General features: G+C 40.1%; 1 protein-coding gene and 1 long non-coding RNA gene across 2 annotated transcripts in view; one reads left to right on the top strand and one right to left on the bottom strand.

The window, feature by feature from the left end:
• Window positions 1-4,896: 4,896 nt before the first annotated feature.
• LOC139599681 (uncharacterized) lies at window positions 4,897-20,279 on the bottom strand. Its single transcript, XR_011682292.1, has 4 exons — window positions 17,505-20,279; window positions 16,143-16,258; window positions 10,989-11,073; window positions 4,897-5,109 (listed from the first exon to the last, which is right to left on the bottom strand). It is a non-coding gene; the product is annotated as an uncharacterized lncRNA (long non-coding RNA).
• CLNK (cytokine dependent hematopoietic cell linker) overlaps window positions 19,986-20,427 on the top strand; it is a 30,702-nt gene continuing 30,260 nt past the window's right edge. Inside the window, exons 1-2 of the mRNA XM_071447184.1 lie at window positions 19,986-20,114; window positions 20,237-20,308. The gene's annotated coding sequence lies outside the window, so the exon portion shown is untranslated. The remainder of the gene's footprint in view (window positions 20,115-20,236; window positions 20,309-20,427) is intronic.

Raw genomic sequence — 20,427 nt, 5'->3', positions numbered from 1 at the left:
CATCATCATATCTTCAAACATCTGCAGATTAACACCTGCCAAAATTGAAGCATTTTCTCCTTAGAATAGAGGATCATTCAAGATAAGCCCTTTTCTAGTTTAGCAAAAATTCTTCTGAAAAAAAAAGGTGCAAAAGTACTGAAAACGAATACATCTATATTTTTAAGTCTCTAAATAAACAGTATGTCTATTTTTTCATCACAGACTCTTTTGAATATGTGCATTTCCCTGACTCAAGAATCATGAACAAGTAAGTACTGTACCCGAATGTTTGCCAACCTCTCTTTGCCACGCAATATTTGGTTGTTATTGCATTCAACTATTGATTATTGATGTTAATTTTATGCTTCACTCATGCTAAGGGTTACATGGCATCGGTCACAGTCTTTCCACATCTCCTAATCTGTTACTGCCTTCTACTTTTATCTTTTCTGAAACTGCCATGTCCTACTTTATCTCCTGGTTCTCAAATCACCTCTCCAGGATGATTTCTGAAGGGTGACTTTAATTCCACTACACCTGCCTCTATAGAAACTGAGTATAAACCTCTAAAGACTGAGTATATAAACCTCACCTGTCTTTGTAGGAGGGGATTTCAGGGTTTTTAAAGAAGCCCCATGCAAGTCATCCATTGAGGGGATGTGTGGGAGGAAGGGAAATCACAAACAAATTTCACACATGCAACTAAGGATCTTTCAATACCTGGGAAAAACAGATGCAGGACTCTAGACTCAGCTGTAGGGCACCTTTTTGCCCTACTCACCTCTAGTAGGGCAAAAAGGTGAGCCTTGATTTTGAAGCCAGTCAAAATACATTGAATGCATGACCAGACCCAAGCTCATATGGAGACTCAGTAGCACATCCTAGCAAGGACTGCAAGCTTTCCAAATCCCACTTGGATGTCCTTCACTGTGAAACACTGCCTCCCCCGGTGTTTCTTTTCAACTGGGGCCTTTGAACACAAAGTTTTTCAAAGCAGTTCCAGAGTCATATGTTAGTAGGTAGCTTCAGAATATATTTTTAATGATCTGGAGCCAATGGATTTTTTCCATGGTAATAAGTGGATTTTAAAATTATTACTGTATCACTTTATCCCTAAAAATACTTCTTGTGTATAAGTATCCAAAATTAACAACTCATCTGGGAGATGGACTCAGTAACTTTTCATTTTCTTCATGTGTTTTTATTTTTTCTCTTGCATACTTCTCCAAATTTATGTCTGCTTCTTGCAAAAATATTAAGACAGAAATGAGAGGCAAAGACTGAAAGCAACTTCTGTGTTTGTTTTAAGATATTTTCTCCAAAGGAGATATAACTGTCTAACAAGGTGACCCATCTTTCTTCTACTATGAGGCATCTTGTCTTTTACCCATAATGAATACCTGAACTTCTGCTCAGGTTACCTCACTTTCACCACTTACACCGCTGTTGCAACACTGTGCCATGGATGCAATCCCTTTATCTTCATTTTAGGGTGGCTTGGCTTCTGGGTAGCATCACAAAATTACTGTCCATTTGCTGCACTTAGCCATCCCCACCCTCTTCTCCTCTGTAGCAAACATCTAAAGCACACTGACTCATACCAGCTGCCTGGGAGTGTATGTGTTGCATCAGGATTCACCAGCACACACAGAAAGGAAATATTCAGCATTGAAATATATTCCCTTTGCTGCAAACCAATTCAGTTATAAGGAACAGAGCAATTCATATGCTGCCGGGAATGTGTGTTTTATTTCAAAACATGTCTCAGGTAATTGAGAGCAATTACTAAAATTGACAAAGGAAATAACTCCCCAAATCAGTCTTTTGTTTTAGATCCTTGTGTCTCAGACTCAAAAGCTTTACCTTCTTTCTCCTGTGTATTTCTCATGCTCTACCCCTTGACTGTCTTTCCGCATTGACTCTTCTCCATGGGTTTTTCCACGTTTCCTTCAGTGCTCCCAAGTGATGGGAGCCCACCCCACAAGGCCTTCCTTTAAACACAGTTTAATTCCTTTAACAGATCCTCTGATTACTAACACAAAAATGTGATTTTGACACCTGGAAAGCTTTAATTTATTGTAATATTTAAGTGAACAAATCATAGCATGGTTGAGGTTGGAAAGTACCTCAGAAGTACCTCTGGAGGCTACCTCGTCCAGCCTCCCTGCTCAAGCAGGATCAGCTAGAACAGCTTGTCTGGGCTTGTGGCCAGTTGAGTTCTAAATATCCTCATGGATAGAGACTATAAGAAAACTGTGCCAGTGTTTGACCACCCTCAGAACAAGGACTTTTTTTTGTTACATTTAAACAGAATTTCCTGTATTTTAGTCTGTGTCCATTGCCTCTTGTTCTGTCACTGCACACTACAGAGTAAAGCTTGGCTTCCTCTTTACTTCTTCCTGTCAGGTATTTATGAACACTGATAAGATGTTTCAAGCCTTCTCTTTTCCAGAGGGAACAGTACCAGCTCTCTCAGGCTGTCTTTGCATGAAAGATACTCTGGTCCTTTGATCATCATCATGGTTCTTTACTTGACCCACTCTAGCAAGTCCATCTGTTACCAGTTAGCCCCAGATTCCATACGCAGGGTGAGGCTGCACTGGTGCAGAGTCACCATCCTCAGCCTTGCTGGCAACACTGAGGATGCATCTTGCCTTCCTTACTGCTTCATGCTCAACATGGTGTCCACCAGGACCCCTGGGTTCTTCTCTGCCAGGCTGTGTTCCAGCCTCAGCAGAGATTGGTGAATGGAGCTGTTTCTTCCCATACACAGAAGTTTGAATTTCCTTTCTTGAGCTTTGTGAGTTTCCTCTCCAGCCATTTCTCCATCCTGTCAAGGTCCCTCTGAATGACAGTACAACTGAGTGCTGTATCAACAGCTCCTCCCAGTTTTCCATCTCCTGAAAGCTTGCTGAGGCTGCACTCTGTCACATGGGTCAGTAATGAAGATATTAAACAGTATTGGCCCCAGTATCAGCCCCTGGTGTACCCCACTAGTGACTGGCCTCCAGCTGGAATTTGTGCCACTGATCACAATCCTTCAGGCTTGGATATTCAGGCAGTTTTCAATAGATTCATACATGTATATGCACGTACTATTATGCTGTAGCTCTTTTTTCCTATCCTTGTCCCATTCTTCTATCATGTTAAAAAGGATGTTATCACATCCTGTACTTACTTTAATGTCCCTGACATTCCCAGAGTGGGGCTTGATAGAGCAATGCCTGTGACTGGTGTAGGGACTGTGCAGTTTGGGGAACAATAATTTTGCTTCAAGTATTGAATTTTGCTAATTTGCAGTTTTCTTCCAGGGGCACAACCACATTTCACTTTTTTCATCTGCTGGCTTCAGGGAAGAGCTCAAATTCACAGGGAACATAAAGGAGGCCATGTAATTTCCTGCTTAAAGGTTTGCAAAACCCTCAGGTTTTGCATGTCACAGAGGCTACAACAGAAGCTATACTTCAGAAGTTGTTATTTTTGGAGGCAGCAAGAGGTCATAGTTTGGGGAGAGGGTGGGGTTACTGAAATCTTTTAAGGTATGGTGCTCTTTCATCCCAACTTGGATTCATCACACAGAATCACCTCACAACATTTCTACAGAGAACAGGGGACCTGCAGCTTCTGCCTACCACCCTAACAGGAATTATAAGGATCTGTGAAAAAGTCTTATTTGCTGTAAAAAAAGCTCAGCATCTGCTTCATTTTCTCTTATGGTTATTTTTAGGCACCCCTGACACCAAGAAAATGTCACTGCAGAAACTTCCTACAGCTACCATGGCTTGTAAAGAAACACTAATTCAGCTTAAACTAGACAGCTCACTATGGAGAGTAACATACCAACAGCAGCTCACTGCTTGATGAAAGCAATCTTGGAGGATTTACCTCCATGAGCAGGAAAGGCTCTCAGTTCAAAAGGAGCTCTAGCAGATTCACCTTGACTGAAGTCCCTCTGGTAACTAAATTAAAGATATGGAGGCAGGTTTTATGCATGAGTTGAATTTCTGTGTGTGTAGGAGCACTGACATAAAACCCAGTACAAATTTGTGTTCTGGCAGGTCACAGAGTTACCAGCTGATCAACTGGTCAGCACCTTACAGAAAAAAAAACCAAAAGTTTGTGTACAATACCCAGTAGCAGGTAATTCTATCTGAAAAATGATACCTATGCTGCACTTGCAGATATTTTTCTTCAGATGGGGAAAGGGAGTGCTTGGGTTTAGCTAAATGAGGCTTCATTAATACTAATTTTTTGAGCTATCACAAAAAATACACTTAATTTTTAAGGAAGTTAGAGTTTCATGGGGCACTGGACTTACAAACAAGAAGGGGCAAACACAAATTAGAAAATTAATAACCATTTCTGAGGTACTGACAGGTTTATATATATTTTGTTATAGATTTTATAGATGTCAAATATATAACCAGACAGCTCTCTATCCTAGCTTACCCTTGTTTTTTAAACTGTGATCCTTGTGGGTCCCTTCCAACATAGGATATTCTATGATTCTATGACTGATCAGTGGCAGGACTCACCCAGTGTGGGTCTATAATTTTGAATGCTTAACAAAATCCAAAAGTATGGTCATGTGCTAATTTACACCATGACACACATTCTGTAAATACAGAAATGTATTAATCACTGAATGAACTACTGTAGATCCTTCAGCTGGCAGCAAAACACATGGCTGTGGACCTGCCCAGTATAACTTTGGTGGAAAAATCCCATATGTACAAAGTCACTTAGCGTTTATCATATCAGAGTTACAGTCAGTAAAATAATACAAAATAAGTGATGCACATGTTTTCTCTCATATCATAAGAAAAATAAAAAGATATTCCCAAAACCTCTCAAAACCTTGCTGCAGTCAGTCCTCTGGTATAAAAAGCAAAGGCATAACCCATTATTCCTGATATTTTTAATTAAGACAACAAATGAAAATAATATCTCAAACAGAACTTTCTTTGTACATCATAAACAACATCAAAGAGCACAAGCAACCTTTGCTGTTCATTCTTCCACATACTCTTGCTCTTGCAGTGCAGTACAGAAATGGGGTTACCACAGGGTTTCTGGAACAGTGCACTCATCCTCCTTTCTGTTTTTTCACTTCATTTTCTCTCAAAGCTGACCAGAGGGAAAGAACGCACAGCTGCGATTACTCTCTTCAAGGTCTAATAACAGCCATGCAATACATCACTTTAAAATACATTTTTTAAATGAACAAGTTGCCCTCGAGCCTGAAGACTGGTGAAATCTCCCATGTTGGATCAAACCAGCACTTCTGGTGTCAGCCACAGCCCCTGCTGTGACTGCTCCTTTGAAGTGCTCACAGGTAGGGGCAGCTCAGCAGAGAATGCCCTGCTGTGCTAAACCAAGGAGCTTGAACCCAGAGACCTTATTTTCTGCTTGTTCTGGGAAAAAATCCCGCTGAGCTGCAGGCATATGAATTCAAATAGGAGGCCTATAGGTACATTAGAAATATTGCAATTGATTAAATGACATTTTGCATGGGAAAGGAGCTCAGATGTAAGCCAGAGTCTTTGTGTCTAAGTGAAACATAGCTATAAACTGAATTTCAACCTGTGTTTTAAAGCTGGTGGCTTACTTTTGCTGTGGGAGTGGGTTTTAACTACATCTGAGACTGAAGATGTGGCATCACCTGCCTCTAAAGTAGATACAGAGATGTCTCTCTGCATTCAGAAACAACTCTTCAAGTCAAGTTCCAGCTAAGCTACAGCAAATTTAAAGCCAGTGTTTTAAGACTGTATTTCTTTGTCTGCAGAGAGAAGCTTCAACCCCAGCTGTGAGTGCTTCAAAGGCATAGATTCCACAGCTGGTACTAGAGCTAGAATTAAGATGCCAGCTTCAACATATGCTAGATTTTATGATCCAAAGTTTTTCATCATCAGTTTTATCAATGTATACATTTTAATAAATTGGAAGACAGACATCTATAACACTAATTTGCAATTTTAAATACAGCTACACTCAAAAATATTATTTAGATGAAGGAGACATTTTAGAACTTGTGAATTATTTACATTTTTCAGAAGTTATCCTTTTCAAAGGATCAGACATATACCTCCTGTAGTTTGGCAAGGTGCTGAAAGTAAGAAAGACTTGCCTTTATTAGCACATCTAGGTAGAACTTTCTTATGATCAGTCAAGGCATCTGAAATATTTATGCCATATACTGAGGAATGATTCCACATCCTAGCCAAGTACAATGTTCAAGCTGAAAAAAGGCCAGTGCTACTATATGGAAAGATGGCATTATTTCTCATAATTTGTTCTGAAATAACTAAAACACTTCAAGCACACAGCTTGGCATGTGAAGGGAGAGCCAAGAGTGAGAGTGCAGCTTTTGCCACCCTGTAAGAGTGGCAAAGCAGGTGAGAACAGGCTCCTCATCACAGAGTCACTGTATCCAGGGGAGGCTTGGCTCACACTGGGCTAGAGCACAGATTTCAGAATATTGCTTAAAAGAAATCCTACTGGTACATGCTTCAATAGTGCCTCCTAGATTAATCCACAGACACACCCCCCCTCCCCTTATCCCTGACCCACAGATAATGTGGTTCTGTCGTTCTCCATCTCCTGAGTTTGGAGCCTAAAGAAAGGATGTAGAGGTGGGCAAGGAACACAATAGGAAAACTCCTGCTGGTCCATTGTCTACAGCCTGTATTGAGCCAATAGAACTGGAAAAGTATGTTAAGAACTGGCTTTTTGGAGGCTATCAATTCCATTTTTAGTCATGGCGTTTATTTCATCTGAATTGAAGCACGCTTTGAAGAGTTTGCCCTTTTATTTTTAATGAAAAATCTAAGTCAATATTTACAGCCTTACTGGCAAAAAGATATCTTAAAAAAATCCTTAAGATTTTCTTGGTGAAATAACATTATTTTGCCTTGTCTGAATTATTTCATACACAAAACATTCTTGTGCATTTGGCTTTGCTTATGTGTTTCCTGTCCTTCAAAATGGAATGAAAAGGGACAAAAATGTAGAGAATGAGATGAAATCGGGAACAAAAGTGAAATTAAACTGGAGGCAGCTCGAAGCTTCCTGAGAATCCTTTCTGCATACTCATTACACCTCCCATTTCCTCCCTCCTTCTCTAGGCAAGAGGGAACATTCCACTTTATTAGCCCACGATGAGAAGCAATACAATGTTTGCTATCTGGCCAGGCTGGAATTACTGTCAATTCAGCTGCTCTGTGCAAGAGACATTAAAGAGCATCTCTTTTTCCATACTGGGGTTTACATTTTGTCTGCAGCTATGAAGCTTTTTCAGTCTTTTTAACAAGGGCAGTACAATGTCTTTGGAGGGATTATATGGTTGCCCTTTTCTTGCTGCAACTTAAAGTATAATAGAGAAGCATTGAGTAACTATAGAGCTCTAATTAACTGGAGTGGCTCTGCTGATGTTATTAACCATGAGCATATAATTCAAGTGACTTCTGAATAGCCATAAAGCCCCAAGAGTGACATACAGCTCCATATTCACTTCATAACCATCTGTTATTATCAAAATTTGTTGGATTTTCCAGTTTATGGTGAAAGTTTTAAAGTAATGCATCTCTGTGAGATGTTGGAAAATGCCAGACCATTTTCTAGATGGTCTGTGACTGGGGAATTAGGCAAAAATTATAATACATTTGTACAAAATATTAGTTTTTATTTTACTCTATCAAAGCAAATACATGCTTGTAATTCTTATTATCCTCTTTTTCCTCTCCAATGCAACATCCTTTTTTATTCTAATTCTTCATTCTGGGCAATTTATGTACATCTGACATAACTGTAGCCTGCATTAGGGAGAAGTGGAAAACATACAATTCAAAGCCATTATGACTCTCCCTGCCCTGTGGTGCAGAGCTCAGCTTGTGAGAGTTGTCATAGCTCTATTAAGGTCAACATTCCAGCAACTGGTAGAGCATCTGATGCTCTTATGGTTTTGATCTGAACACACTCATTATTTCCTTCCCATCTGCTTTCCTTTACATGCTAAACATTTCTATTTCAATAACTGTGTGCCTAGAATTTTACCTTTTAATTCACACAAGCACTTAAAAGTGGGACACAATCAGATCTAGGACTGGAGTTTGAGCCTAAAGTAACCAGACCTGACTACTTAGAGGTCTCTGAAAGGTGTTTGAGTTTAAGTGAATATCGCTGCTGCTATGGACAAAGAACCTGTGTTGGTCTGAGGCTGTATTATAATTATTACTGGAATCAGAGCTAGTGTAAAATTCTCAGAGAGTAAGCAGCGAGAAGATGGTTGTGTTGACGAATGACAGCAAGACCCATAGGGACGACAAATGTTACTCTACAAATGGATATGGTTTGTTGAGACACAGTAGTGTCTGGGGCAGAGGTAAGGAATTAAATGAGCATGAAGTGAATTAAATATCATGGTAAATTTTATTGGACTGGTAGATCTTGGATAAAAACTGTCCCAAGGGATGCAGAGCCAGGAGTCAAGGGAATTGATAGAACTGTCAGAGCAAGGGCTTTGCCAAGCAGTGACAGCCAGATTCAGCCCAGGGTCCAGATCAGACAAATTCGTGGCAGTGAGGAAGAGGCAAGGCTAACATGGGAGGTCAGTTTGCTGGTCAGGGTTCCGACCTTGTCTGATGGGGGTAGGAAGGGTCAGACATAGCACTGTGGCTGCTGGGCAGGATCAAAATCATGCTGGAAATCCTTTGTGGGTTGAGGTCAATCAACAGGGTCCATGGACAGACATTGGCATGGCCTTGACTGAGCTGGAGCCTGGAATTTCTGTGAATTCATTGTGTAGGTCCCGACAGCCCTTTTGGACTGAAATGGGATCCTGGGCCAGGGTGATGGGCTGGGCCAATGGCCCCAGGGTGGGCTGGTCAGAGCTGTAAGGACTATTAGTGGGCTCAGGATCCTGCAGCAAATGATGAGTAGTGACAAGAGCCTCTGAACTACCTTTTGGCTTCAGAATTGGGGTTGAGGCTAAAGGCAGAGATTTATGAGATAGCTTTAAACTGTGTCAGATAAACCCCCAGAATTAGGATGTGGGCTGACAACAGCAGCATGGTGGTTAGGTCTATGAAAGGTTTCACTCGAGTACAGTTAAAGCTAAGTTCCACTCAGGGAATAAATAAATATAATAAAAGGCACAGTTTATTTCTAGATCAGTTTAGGCTAGGACAAGAGCTGTGAATTAATTTAGCTGCCTGATGAGTTGCACAGCAATGGCAAAAAAAGATAAATGAAGATAGATTTCTTGAGTTTTTTACTTCTGGGCATGAACAGGAATAAGTTGCAGATTGACCTAAAGCAAGGACAACGGGCTTACCTAATCTTCTTCCTTCAGAAAAATAGATGGGGTTTTGTGTATATGCCCATGGTCAATTTAGCATGGGCAAATACTGAACGTGGATCCCCCTTCCAAAGAGGTTTTGGTTGTAATTGACATTATTGAGTGTTAGATTTTACTAATACTATGCTGGAAGCCGACACCAAAGTGTCAGCTTTAGCGAATCTGTTCAACTAGATGGAAAATCATCCAGTCTTTCACAAGACTTTTCTGAAGCCACCCCTTCGGGCACATGATCACAGTAAGGCCAACTGGGTACAGGACCAGGGGTCTTGGCCTCGAGAGTAAATCAGCTGGTATCATTTGGAACAGCCTCAGGGACAAGCAGCAGAGTCTGCAGTTTTACTGTGCCAGTGGGTTACTGAAAGTAGGACATAGCATGACACATTATACAGACAGAAGAACCTCTGAGTCTGATGTGGTAATAGCCAAGGCAGAAGAGGATAAATGGTGCCTTCTTTTTGACTCTCCCAGATGTCTTTCCCTAGGTTTGGTCCCATATTGTAATGGGAGAAAAAATACCAACAATGGTAATTTTGGATGTATATTGAATGAAACTTTCATTTTTTGTAAATGGATTAAGTTTGACTTCAAAACACAGCATAACTCTTTTCAGCTTTCACCGAAGACACTGGTGAAGCATCCTTTTTTCCTGCAGTGGAGCCTGTCAGTTCTCATTTGACTGACTTTCCCAGCTTAAGTTTTTATTTGCAGATATTTTTCACACTCTTTCTTGACATTTAACCTTGCATGGACTGAAGTCCCAGGCAGCCAGGAGCTGGGGTAGCCAGCAGCATGAGCAGGTATCCAGCCGTGACTGCTGCAGCATTTACACCTCCAGATTGGGTCACAAATGTGGCCAAAAGTGAGGAGAGGGTTAGTCTGGGGTTAGTCAGGAACAGACACCACTTGCAACACAGGACAGGTCAGGAACATGAGCTTTTACACCAAGATGGGTAATTGAGAGGGAGGAAGGGAGAATTTTTCTGAAGAGGAGGACTTTTGTGGGTTTTCTATTTTCAGAGGCACTTAGCTACAGCTAGAGAAAAGCTACTCTTCTCAAACATGAGTGCTGACACTGAGTCAACAGCAGGTTAATTCAGCCATGTAATTTATATTTTAAGACCCCCAGTCTGAGTGATATGAATGTTTAAATGAGTAAATATAATCTGTTCAGCAAAGTCTCTCCACTTTCTCCCAAATGAAGCCTTTCTTATATTTGATTTTTCAGTGTGAGTTCTAGACATTGCTAGATCAAGACATCAAAACATTATGAAATTTACATATAATTAATAAATACAGTTTTCCAGTCAGAAATCCCCTGCAGGAACCTCTGGCTTATGATTTGTTGTTCTCCCCAAAGAAATTTGTGTTTAGGAAATGCCAGCAGCTGCTTTCCTCAAAAAAAAAAACCAAAAAAAACCCAAAACAAAAAACAAAAAAAAAAAAAAAAAAAAAAAAAAAAAACAAACAAACAAAAAAAAAAAACCAATGAAGTAATTTAAAAAATGAAAAATAATAAAATTAATTATTTTTGTTTGTGTTTTGCTGATGATTCAAAAACTCCATCAATATGCTTACAAAAAAAAAGAAACAGCTTTGAAGGTACTTTCTTGCTTTCATTTTTACTTGGAAGAATTACCACTATGCTTACCTCTAATACAGCATGGAAGCCATTCCTGTGATAACACTCCGAGCAATCATTTTTATCCTCCCTTAAACTGGATTTCATTGGCAACCTGTAAATACAGTATGACACTGTTGGATGCACAGGTACTAAGGATGTGGGTATAGGTTTAGAGGCCAGTAGCTGTGCAGTGCTTCAGTGTACCCTGCTCTTTTCACTAGGCACATATTTCTCTCCAACCTTGGGCAGGGTAATTTTATTCTCCCTGGATACTAAGAGTCATATTTTAGGCTGTGTTCTGTGTCTGTGAGGGGGGGATCAAGGACTTACATTATTACATTTATATGCAGATTAGTCCACCTTGACTCAGATAGAGAGAAATTAAATTAAAAGCTGCTTACCTGTTAGCTCCTTCCTGACAGCAGGTAGCAAGGAAGAACAGAAATGGCATTTTCTTCAAGTTCTGCCTTGTTACTTGCCTGTCATATGCAGTAGGTAGGCTCAGGTTGTTTTATGTTTGCTGTGGTAGAGAAGCAGCAAGCCATCGACATAGTGGGAATATGGAGGGAGTTTTGATCCAGGCACTTAACTCTAGGTCAATGGCTGCTGAAAGAGTAGATTTGCCTGGGGCTGTGGGGCAGATTGCCAGACTCTGGCCTCTGGTATGTGCTAGAAAGATCTATACACGTAATGACAGCACCCCTGAGGTTCTCTGGCACCCATCCCCTGAGACACAGTCTCATCTGCCTGGCTTCTTGTTTGCTCCCAGGATGTTGCTCATCCATGCAAGAGGGAGATAATAAACTCCTCTGACTACTGAGGCTAGGATTCCTGGGTATTCCCTAGGTGGGTGGAAATAGTGGAAAACTAGAAGGCTTTAACTTCCATTTTCACATGAAGCAGTCCCAAAATGTCTGGCAGGTGGTAGCTCCAAGATTTCAAGGACTAGTGAGAGATTTAGGAAGTTAAATATTTTTCCCTCTGACTTCCCCAGGTGAAAAGGGATTTGCACCCTTCATTACAAGATGCAGGGACAGAGATCAGTGATTTATTCTGCTGTACAAACTTAAAGAGTAAGAATAACTTGGTAGGTACCAACACAGAAAAAGTCTGAAAACTGTACTTCTTATGAGAGGGGCAAAACAGAAAATAATTTAAAATATATATATGAATATTCAGAAAGACACACACTTTAGGTGTGAATTATCTTTAGATGGTATGTTTTCAAATTTTCTTTTTTTGTGTCTTCTGAGACTGCTTTTGTTACAAGGATCTTCATGAAAATTAAAACGCATTTGTTGCCCATTCACACCTTTGCTCTTCATTCCAGAAGAAATCCTCTATGATTTAGATGTGAAATACCTCAAGGGTTTGCACAGAAGCCAGGGAATGCAAAAATTAGTGTAGTCATAGTGATGCAACCCTAAACCTCTACAAAGTGTTAATATCATCCCAAGAACAAATTCAGATAAAGCATTTTAATTCAGTGACTTCCATTACTATGATCACAACCACCAGTTCTTCAAAAGCATCTTTTTTTTTTTTACTGTATTATGTTGCTATAAACCACTTTACATGCATAAAGAATTCCCTCAGTCATGTCCACTCAGTTTTGTATTTACCTGCTTGGACTGCTTGGACTGGAAAATGTGCAAACACTGTCCACATGACAGATTTGCTTCTTTTGTAGTCTTACTCATCTTCTCATAGAATACATGATTTCCTATGAGTTTAGCAAAACTTACTGAGAGACAATTTTTATTCATTCTTAATAAGCATTTCTATTTCAATCCAGTGTTTGCCTAATCTCTCTGCTCTATGCTGTGCCATGGCAGAGCTGTTATTTTAGATAAGAAAGTGCTTGGCATAAGAAAGCACAGTAGTACAAACAGTAATTACAGGTACCCAGGCCTCCCAGCAGCATTCTTCCAAGTGCCAAATATCTGTGGTTACCTTTCAGGTACCCACAGCCCCTGTCTTGCCTGACAGCATCACTTCAGCCAGCCTGTCACTGCCTGACAATTCACCAGTAGTTCAGACTGTTGCACTAAAGCAGATGGGACTCAGTTTATTCTTGCAGAAAAACCCCTTTCTTTATTCACAAAGCTCCTATTTATAAGAAATATCAGAAGGCACTGTGTAGACCCAACTGGCTAACAATGACACTCAGTTCATTGGTTGGTAAATGGCCAGGGTACATGTCTGTCAAATCTCTCTGTATTTGGTTACTTTGCGTATTTTGTACACTGATTCCCATGGAATAGATTTCTTGTTTATTACAGGTGCAAACAGTTTTCTTACCAGAATAGCTTGTTGTATTACCTGCTTTCATCCTTAAGATTTTTCACATGGGAAGTTAGCTAGCTGCACTTAGAAGAAGTAACAGGCCAGCTGGTAATTTAGCAGAGTAAGGCCCAATTTTATAAGACCTTTCTTGTATAATATCTCTATTTGTATGCAACATCAGACCATAGGAATCTGACTAAATTTGGGTTGTCCTGTGGTCCAGGAGTTTAACTGGATCATTCTTGTGAGTCCCTTCCAATATGCTGTGGATTCTTTAAAAGCAGGTTGGTCTCAAATGTATGGACTTGAGGTGAGAGATGCTGTGACTAAGCAAGCCCACATTATTATTTAAGCAGAGATACTGCCTTGATCAATGCATACCATTAGGGAAACATACAGGAAGGGTAAAGCAAGGAGGGGGCAGGCTCATTGTTCTAACCCCTTTATTCAGAGGCAAAGTTTTCATGACACACCTCCCCAAGAAATCTTTGCCATGTGGTTCAGATTATATTGCATTTGGCTTGAAATGACCCATACTATTCCACCGCTGTGTGAATATGTTTTATCTTAATCAGTACAAAAGTTGTGGGAAGAAAACCATGCCAAACACTGAATCTTTTCCTGGCATTTCTTTGCAAGGCGTGGTGCCATGCACAACAACAAAGACCAAAATGTCAGTTTCAGAACAGCAATGGCCTAAAATGAGAAGTCTCTGTCAGTATTTGCGGTTGAGACTGAGTGAAATATTTTCCCCTCCTGGAAGATTGCAAGCTTTTGGCTTGAAGCATACCTTAGTAGAGTGTCAGCCTTTACTTCAGCCACAGTGGCTTACCATTTGTTCTCTTTTTCTCTCATCCAGTGCAAAGTTACCTGGCTAAGATTCATTGCAACACTTCCACATGAGATGATACTGTGTTACAAACTAGTCTATTCTGTGCATCCTAGTTGTCAGCCTGAATACTGTACTAACCAGTAGTAGAGAAGTGGCATTCATAACATTCACCAGGCACTTGATTCCCTGATAAAGGTAGTTTCAATGTCTTCTACAGTTGTGTATGTGGAACTAGAGTGCTGCACCCAGTTCTGGAGCCCCCAGCACAGGAAGGACATTGACCTGCTGAGTGAGCCCAGGGGAGGCCACCAAGATGAGCAGAGGGATGGAGAACCTCTCCCACGAGGAAAGGCTGAGAGATTGGGATTGCTCAGCCTGGAGAAGAGAAGGCTTTGGGGTGGCCTAACTGCAGCCACCCAGTACCTGATGGAGCCTACAAGGAAAATGGAGACTCTTTACATGGGCACGTAGGAACAGGATGAGGGGAAATGGCTTCAAACTGAAGAGAGCAGGTTTAGATTTGATATTAGGAACAAAATTTTTAGTGTGAGTGTAGTGAGGCACTGAAATACGTTACGTATTTGTGAATGCCCAATCCTGGAAGTGTTCAAGGTTAGGTTGGATGGGGTCCTGGGCTAGGGGAAGCTGTCCCTGCCCACAGCAGGTTGGCTGGAACTAGATAATCTTTAAGGTCCCTTCCAATCCAAGTGATTCTATGATTATATGATTCTTGCAAGGAGTTGTTACTTTTGCAGCTTGTTACTGCAGTTTGGTACTACAGTGTCTTGTTTCTATTTGACATTTCTAAAATCTGAATTTAACCATTACAATAATTAATTGCTGTTCAAAATGCTTGTGTTTCTATGGGGTTCTCTGAACTGAGGACATGCAGATTGGTTTCTGTATTTACATATAGCATTTAAAAGGTTGCCAGGGAAACCTAGAGCACTCTTTTAGGAAAAAGAGAATAGAAATTAATTGTGCCAATCATAAATTCTAATTAGTTTTGCAAGTGGTCAGTTACATAATTTTGCTAACATAATAGAGCCTTTAATATTTATTATTATGTTCCTAGCACTTACTTTGGGTAAAAAGAACAGAACAAGTGTCCTCCAACATGGCACACTTAGAGGACTATAGTAGTTTAAGTGTGGTAATCAGAAGAGCATCCGTTTTACAGAGTAAGTCACAATAGTGAGTACCCTATTGTAAGTCACAATAGTGAGTACAATGTTGCCATGGATGATCTTATTGCTGATTCATAAACCTCACCTTTAAAAATCAAAATAACAAAAAAAGCTCCATTTTAGGGCAGTAGTTGTGATTATATAAAAGTGGATTAAAGTGGTCAGGCCTTTGTCTTGGACCTGGATGATATTTATATGCTAGTGTCAAAACTGTGATCCTGAACCCCCTGTGATCAGCTGAAAGGTCAAATGGCTCTTCCCTCCTTTCCTGTAAGCCCTACCTGCTGCTGTGCCTGCAGCAGGCTGCCCCTGGCTGGGGAAAGATGGAAAGCAAATGAGGAAGCTTGTGGGTTGAGACAGACATGGTTTAGTAAGTGAAGGAAAGAAAAAGAAAAAGAAAAAAAAGCCTGAAACAAAACAAGTGGCGTGAAGGCAATCGCTGAGCAGTGGCTGTCTTCCAAAAAGAAAAAAAAGCCTCACTTGTTGTTTTTTGGTTTTTTTTGCTGAGTACATGGTGTGCAGTGTGGGATATCCCTGGGGTTAGCTGGGGTCAGCTGTGCCAGATTTGTCTACTTCCAGCCTCTGCCCAGCCCCAGCCTGCTCGCTGGGAGGGCAGAACAGGGAAAAGGAAAAGCCTTGGTGCTGTGCAAGCACTGCTAACTACAGCCAAAATAGAGCCAAACACTGCTCTGGTCACAGACCCACAGTACAGCACCCAACAGACTGCTCTCAGCACAATTAACTCCATCCCAGCCAGAGCCTTTACAGCAAAAATTTTCTGACATACCTAGGGAGGTAACTGTGCCTCTCCAAAACTCTCATATTGTCCTTCTGCATGTAGTTGCAGCATTCAGGAACAGGAATATTTGGGCTCACCTTTTGGGAGATCCAAGCCAGAGGATGAGGACCTCAGGGTATTTGGTGAGAAGCCTTCATCACCTGCCCAGGCACTGTGCAGGAAACCTCTCCTCCTTCATCAGCACATAAGCAAACTGTAAGGGAAGATCCAAGGGGTGCAGGTGCCCAGCTGGGGCACAGGAGGCCACACTGGCTTCCTGCTCCTCTTTTCTTTCCAGTGGAGGCCGATTATCTAAGCAAGATGCAGTAACAGTCACAGTACAAAGCTAAATACCTTCTCTGACTACTAGTCTATTTCATACAAAAGATGGTGGATAGCTAGCCTTCATTTTTCCTCACAGGAAAGTGTGTTTCCAATGCTCCCAGCTGTGTGCTGCAAGCGCTGGCTGCACCTCCTCTGCAGCCTGAGCAGCCACCAAGACTCATTTCAGGCAGCTGCTCTTTGCTAGCTTGAGGCAGCTCCCTGTTCAGCAAAGCTTGAGATTTCAGACCCTTTGAGGTGTCTTAAATTGACAGGCACCAGCCAAAGAAGTTCAATCCAAGATCTGAAAAAGTCCTACAGCCCTCTTGAGCAGCATCTCAGGCCAGGCAGGATATATCAGGCACCCAAAACAGAAAGGCACACCTGTGTTCAGCCAACTTTGAAATCCAAGCTCATCTTCAAGAGTGACCTAGCCCAATCAAGCCAGGTTCATCATCTCTCTTACTTGCAGGTATCATTTTCAAAAATGAACTTTCTTCTATGCACTTCCTTCGAAGTTCTTGACCATGTTAACTGTTGTTAGATTTAAACTATTTCAAAGTTACTTCTTCCCTCATGACTGCAGTTTTGCTTAATCTGGTCCACAGCAGAGGTGGCTAAACCTAAACCTCAATAGCAACCCAATCCCTGCTTTGAAGTAAAAGCATCTACAGACATAGATGCAACCAGAAGACAAAACCAACAGCACTTTCAAACCAACTGAAGGACCTTGTGATTGCCAAGTGCCCCACAGTCCAGTCACACTGACATGGGTGGTGCACATACCACCTTCAGCAGCTGTTTCAGGAAACAGGATGGTTTCTGAATGAGAGCATCCCTTAATAGCCACCCTGGCAACAATTCATTTAGAAAATAGCTATAAGCCGTGGATTGGTATAATCAGAGTGTTAAATAGTATGATCCTTTTGTTGTTTTAAGTAGCCCATAAAATATAATTTGACCTCTTTTAATAGTAGGAATTGAAAAGCAAATATGAAATACAAATGTGGTTTTCTCTCCACAGACCTGAGAGCTGCCTGTTTTTCAAACTGGGGACTGACCCCCTTTAGATGTCTACAGTCATGGAGCACAGAGGTGCATGCTTCATGTTTTATTCCTTCTAGAAAAACTCCTTTTACCTTCAGATTGTTGTTTTATCTCCATTTTTCAGTTGCATCCACCTATTTTCCCTTGGTTTATGCATCCTTTGGACAGAGACTAATTTTACAATTGTGCCTCATCGGTCACAGGAGGACTGTTCTATGATAGGAGCTCTCAAATATATCTGCAAAACCAAATAAATATGCAAATGACTGTAAAAATAAGTAACAATAAAACCAAATAACCAAAATTATGTTTAAGCAAGTCTGGATATTTTGGGTCAGATTAGGCAATTTAAAGTCTGTCATGAAGAAGGATTTGACATGAATACAGTAGAGCCTTTGCAATGTAGCAACTGATTGAACAAAACATCAGGCAATATTTCAGTGTTACATGAAAAGTATTGCAGTCAGAGGAGAGCTAGTAAATGTGATCACTACTTTTCTTCTTGTTGGTTCACTGTTGAAACAGAAGAAAAGAGAGACAATCAAAATAAGAGGAAATGGACTTTTGTCTCTTTTAATCATCTGTACTTAGCCAACTTTTATTCCTAACAAGTAAAATTTATTCTGGTAACAATCCCCCTAAATGCTGTGAAATAAATAAAGTTTCAAATGGAGCATCTTAAAATTTGCCTAATAACTTCATGGTTCTTGGAAATTATAAGATCTTTGAAACAAACACTTTTATACAATCAATTCATCATAAATTAAGCATAACATTGCAACAGAACAATCAAGATGAATTCAGTTGACTTTAATATAAATGTAATTTCTATTTCTGTAGGTGCTCCATCACAATTGGTCAGCATTTAAATATGAGTCAATCATGGCCTAAAATGAAGTCTATCCTCACTTTTTTGCTCCAATATTTCTTCTGGCCATACATAATGTAACTTGAATCTTGAGAGGAATGGGTATTGCTGCTCTGTCTATGCCTCTAGTCTGCCCTATCAAAAACACACTAAGGATTTTGTATCTGGTGAGTCTGGTATGAGTATCATAAGTGGAAAAACTTATACAACATACCCAGGTGAACTAAATTCTACATTTTAAGTAAAAAAATGGTCCTAAATTGCATTAAAGAAAATCCCACATTCTTGCAGGAGGAAACAATGTTGATGTAGTATTGACCAGAGAATAAAGAAAATTCTGTGAAGGAAAGATGCTTTGGCCCTATAATTAGACATGGGGATTTAAAAAATGGCATACCAATATTTTATAGCAAAAATGGTGAAAAATACTTCTTTTTAAGCAAGGTCAGGATTTTATTTAGAACATGCAGAAAGTCATAAATGTCCTCATGGCCTCAGCCATGATAAGTTTCTGATAAATCCTGAGCCATTTATGTTACTATTCACTGGTGACGTGTATGTAGTTCTGATGGACTCATGGAGTTATCAGTAAAACCTCAGTGCTGCATCTCACACAAAGACAAAAACTACCAAACAGACCAAAGGAGCTCCCTGCTGCAGGTAAAGGAGAACCTGCAGAAGGTCACTCTGCAGGTGCATGTTGGGAGATTTGCCACAGGAAGGGGCAGGGAGGAATGAGGTAAATTCAAACACACAAAAATTTTGTTCACTGTATGTATAATACTCACGCAACAGCCTTTTGCATTTGTAATACAGACTGCCTTGGGGGAGCTGGAGGAAGAGTTTTGCAAGGAATGAAATTGTTCTTTTAAAAGACAAAAAATTATACATGAATGATAAAGAGCACTGAGATGACAGAAATCAGTTACCTGTTCATATTCCACATGCTCCAGAGACATATCACTGCAGTATAGATTTAACCACTTATCCAAAATTCTCTATAGCTATAGCAACTGCTAAAGCACACCTCTCCTGCTAAATCCACAGCTGAAAATAAACATATCTAGTCTTTCTTCTAAAATTTGCATCTTTGCATTTAAGCCCTTTAGTATTTCCATAATAAACTGTCTAACATGACAGTTAAAAAATTCATTAGCAATGTGTGCATTTAAATACTAATTAAAATGTGTGTGTGGGGGCGGTTTTTGTTTGGTTGTTTGTTTGATTGTTTGTTTCAAATAGGTTTTGGAGCATGTTTGTAAATAAAAACTGAGACCTGACTTGACAGCACTGATTGTGGGATCTATGAATTTAAATGAGTTTGGGTAGGTCCAAAAGGACATGACCGCCTTTTCATTTGTAGGAATTATTTGTGAGATAAACCTAACTCTTTTTGCTGAAAACACTGAAATGTCCAGTAGTCAAAAGGTAAAAGTAGAAATCATCTCAGTTTTTGTTTCAAGGATTTGTAAATCAGTATTATTTCACTGAGTAAAATAAGGAGTTCTGTTTCTAAGAGAGGTTCAAGTACAATCAGAAGTAGAGAGGCCAAGAGAACTGAGCTCTGTTGTTTTGGTATCTACACCACTGGTGTTTAGCAACTATTTTACCAGCAATAGAGATCTTGGATATGTGCCCCTGGGTTTTAATTCCCATTCAGCTGAATTCAATAAGTACCCTATTCTAATGTAACCAAAACAGTGGACGCAGGAATTCAGTTTCCAGCTTTCCGTTCCCTCGGCAGGAAATCTTTGCTCTTTTTTCCAAATCACTGAAAAGAAAAAAAAATCAGGAAAATATTCAGAGAATGAAAATGTTTGAGATAAAAAAGAAGGTAATAATTTACATATGTGCATTGAAAAGTTTTGAAAATTAGTTTTGGAGCTCTGCTTGCCATTGCATTTCTTTCCCACTTACTGTTGCTCTCTAACAGCAAACTTTGTTCAATTCTGTCAGACCCAACAGGAAAACAGTAGAATATCACCCAGCAGATTCAAACAGCAGGAAAACAGCTTTGCCAAAAAATAAGTAAGTAAATAAATTATTTTTTAAATCACTGATAAGTAATATAAATAAAAGTTTTATTATGGATGTGTCCATGCTGTTATCACACACTCTAGTACACTCGTGTGGTTTACAGTTTGCTC

The sequence above is a fragment of the Agelaius tricolor genome, unplaced genomic scaffold (genome assembly GCF_023055355.1).
Source record: "Agelaius tricolor isolate 1412-34295 unplaced genomic scaffold, bAgeTri1.0.p SCAF_24, whole genome shotgun sequence".
Lineage (NCBI taxonomy): Eukaryota > Metazoa > Chordata > Aves > Passeriformes > Icteridae > Agelaius > Agelaius tricolor.
The sequence above is the reverse complement of the archived record's forward strand: the minus strand, read 5'-3'. Positions and strand labels throughout refer to the sequence as shown.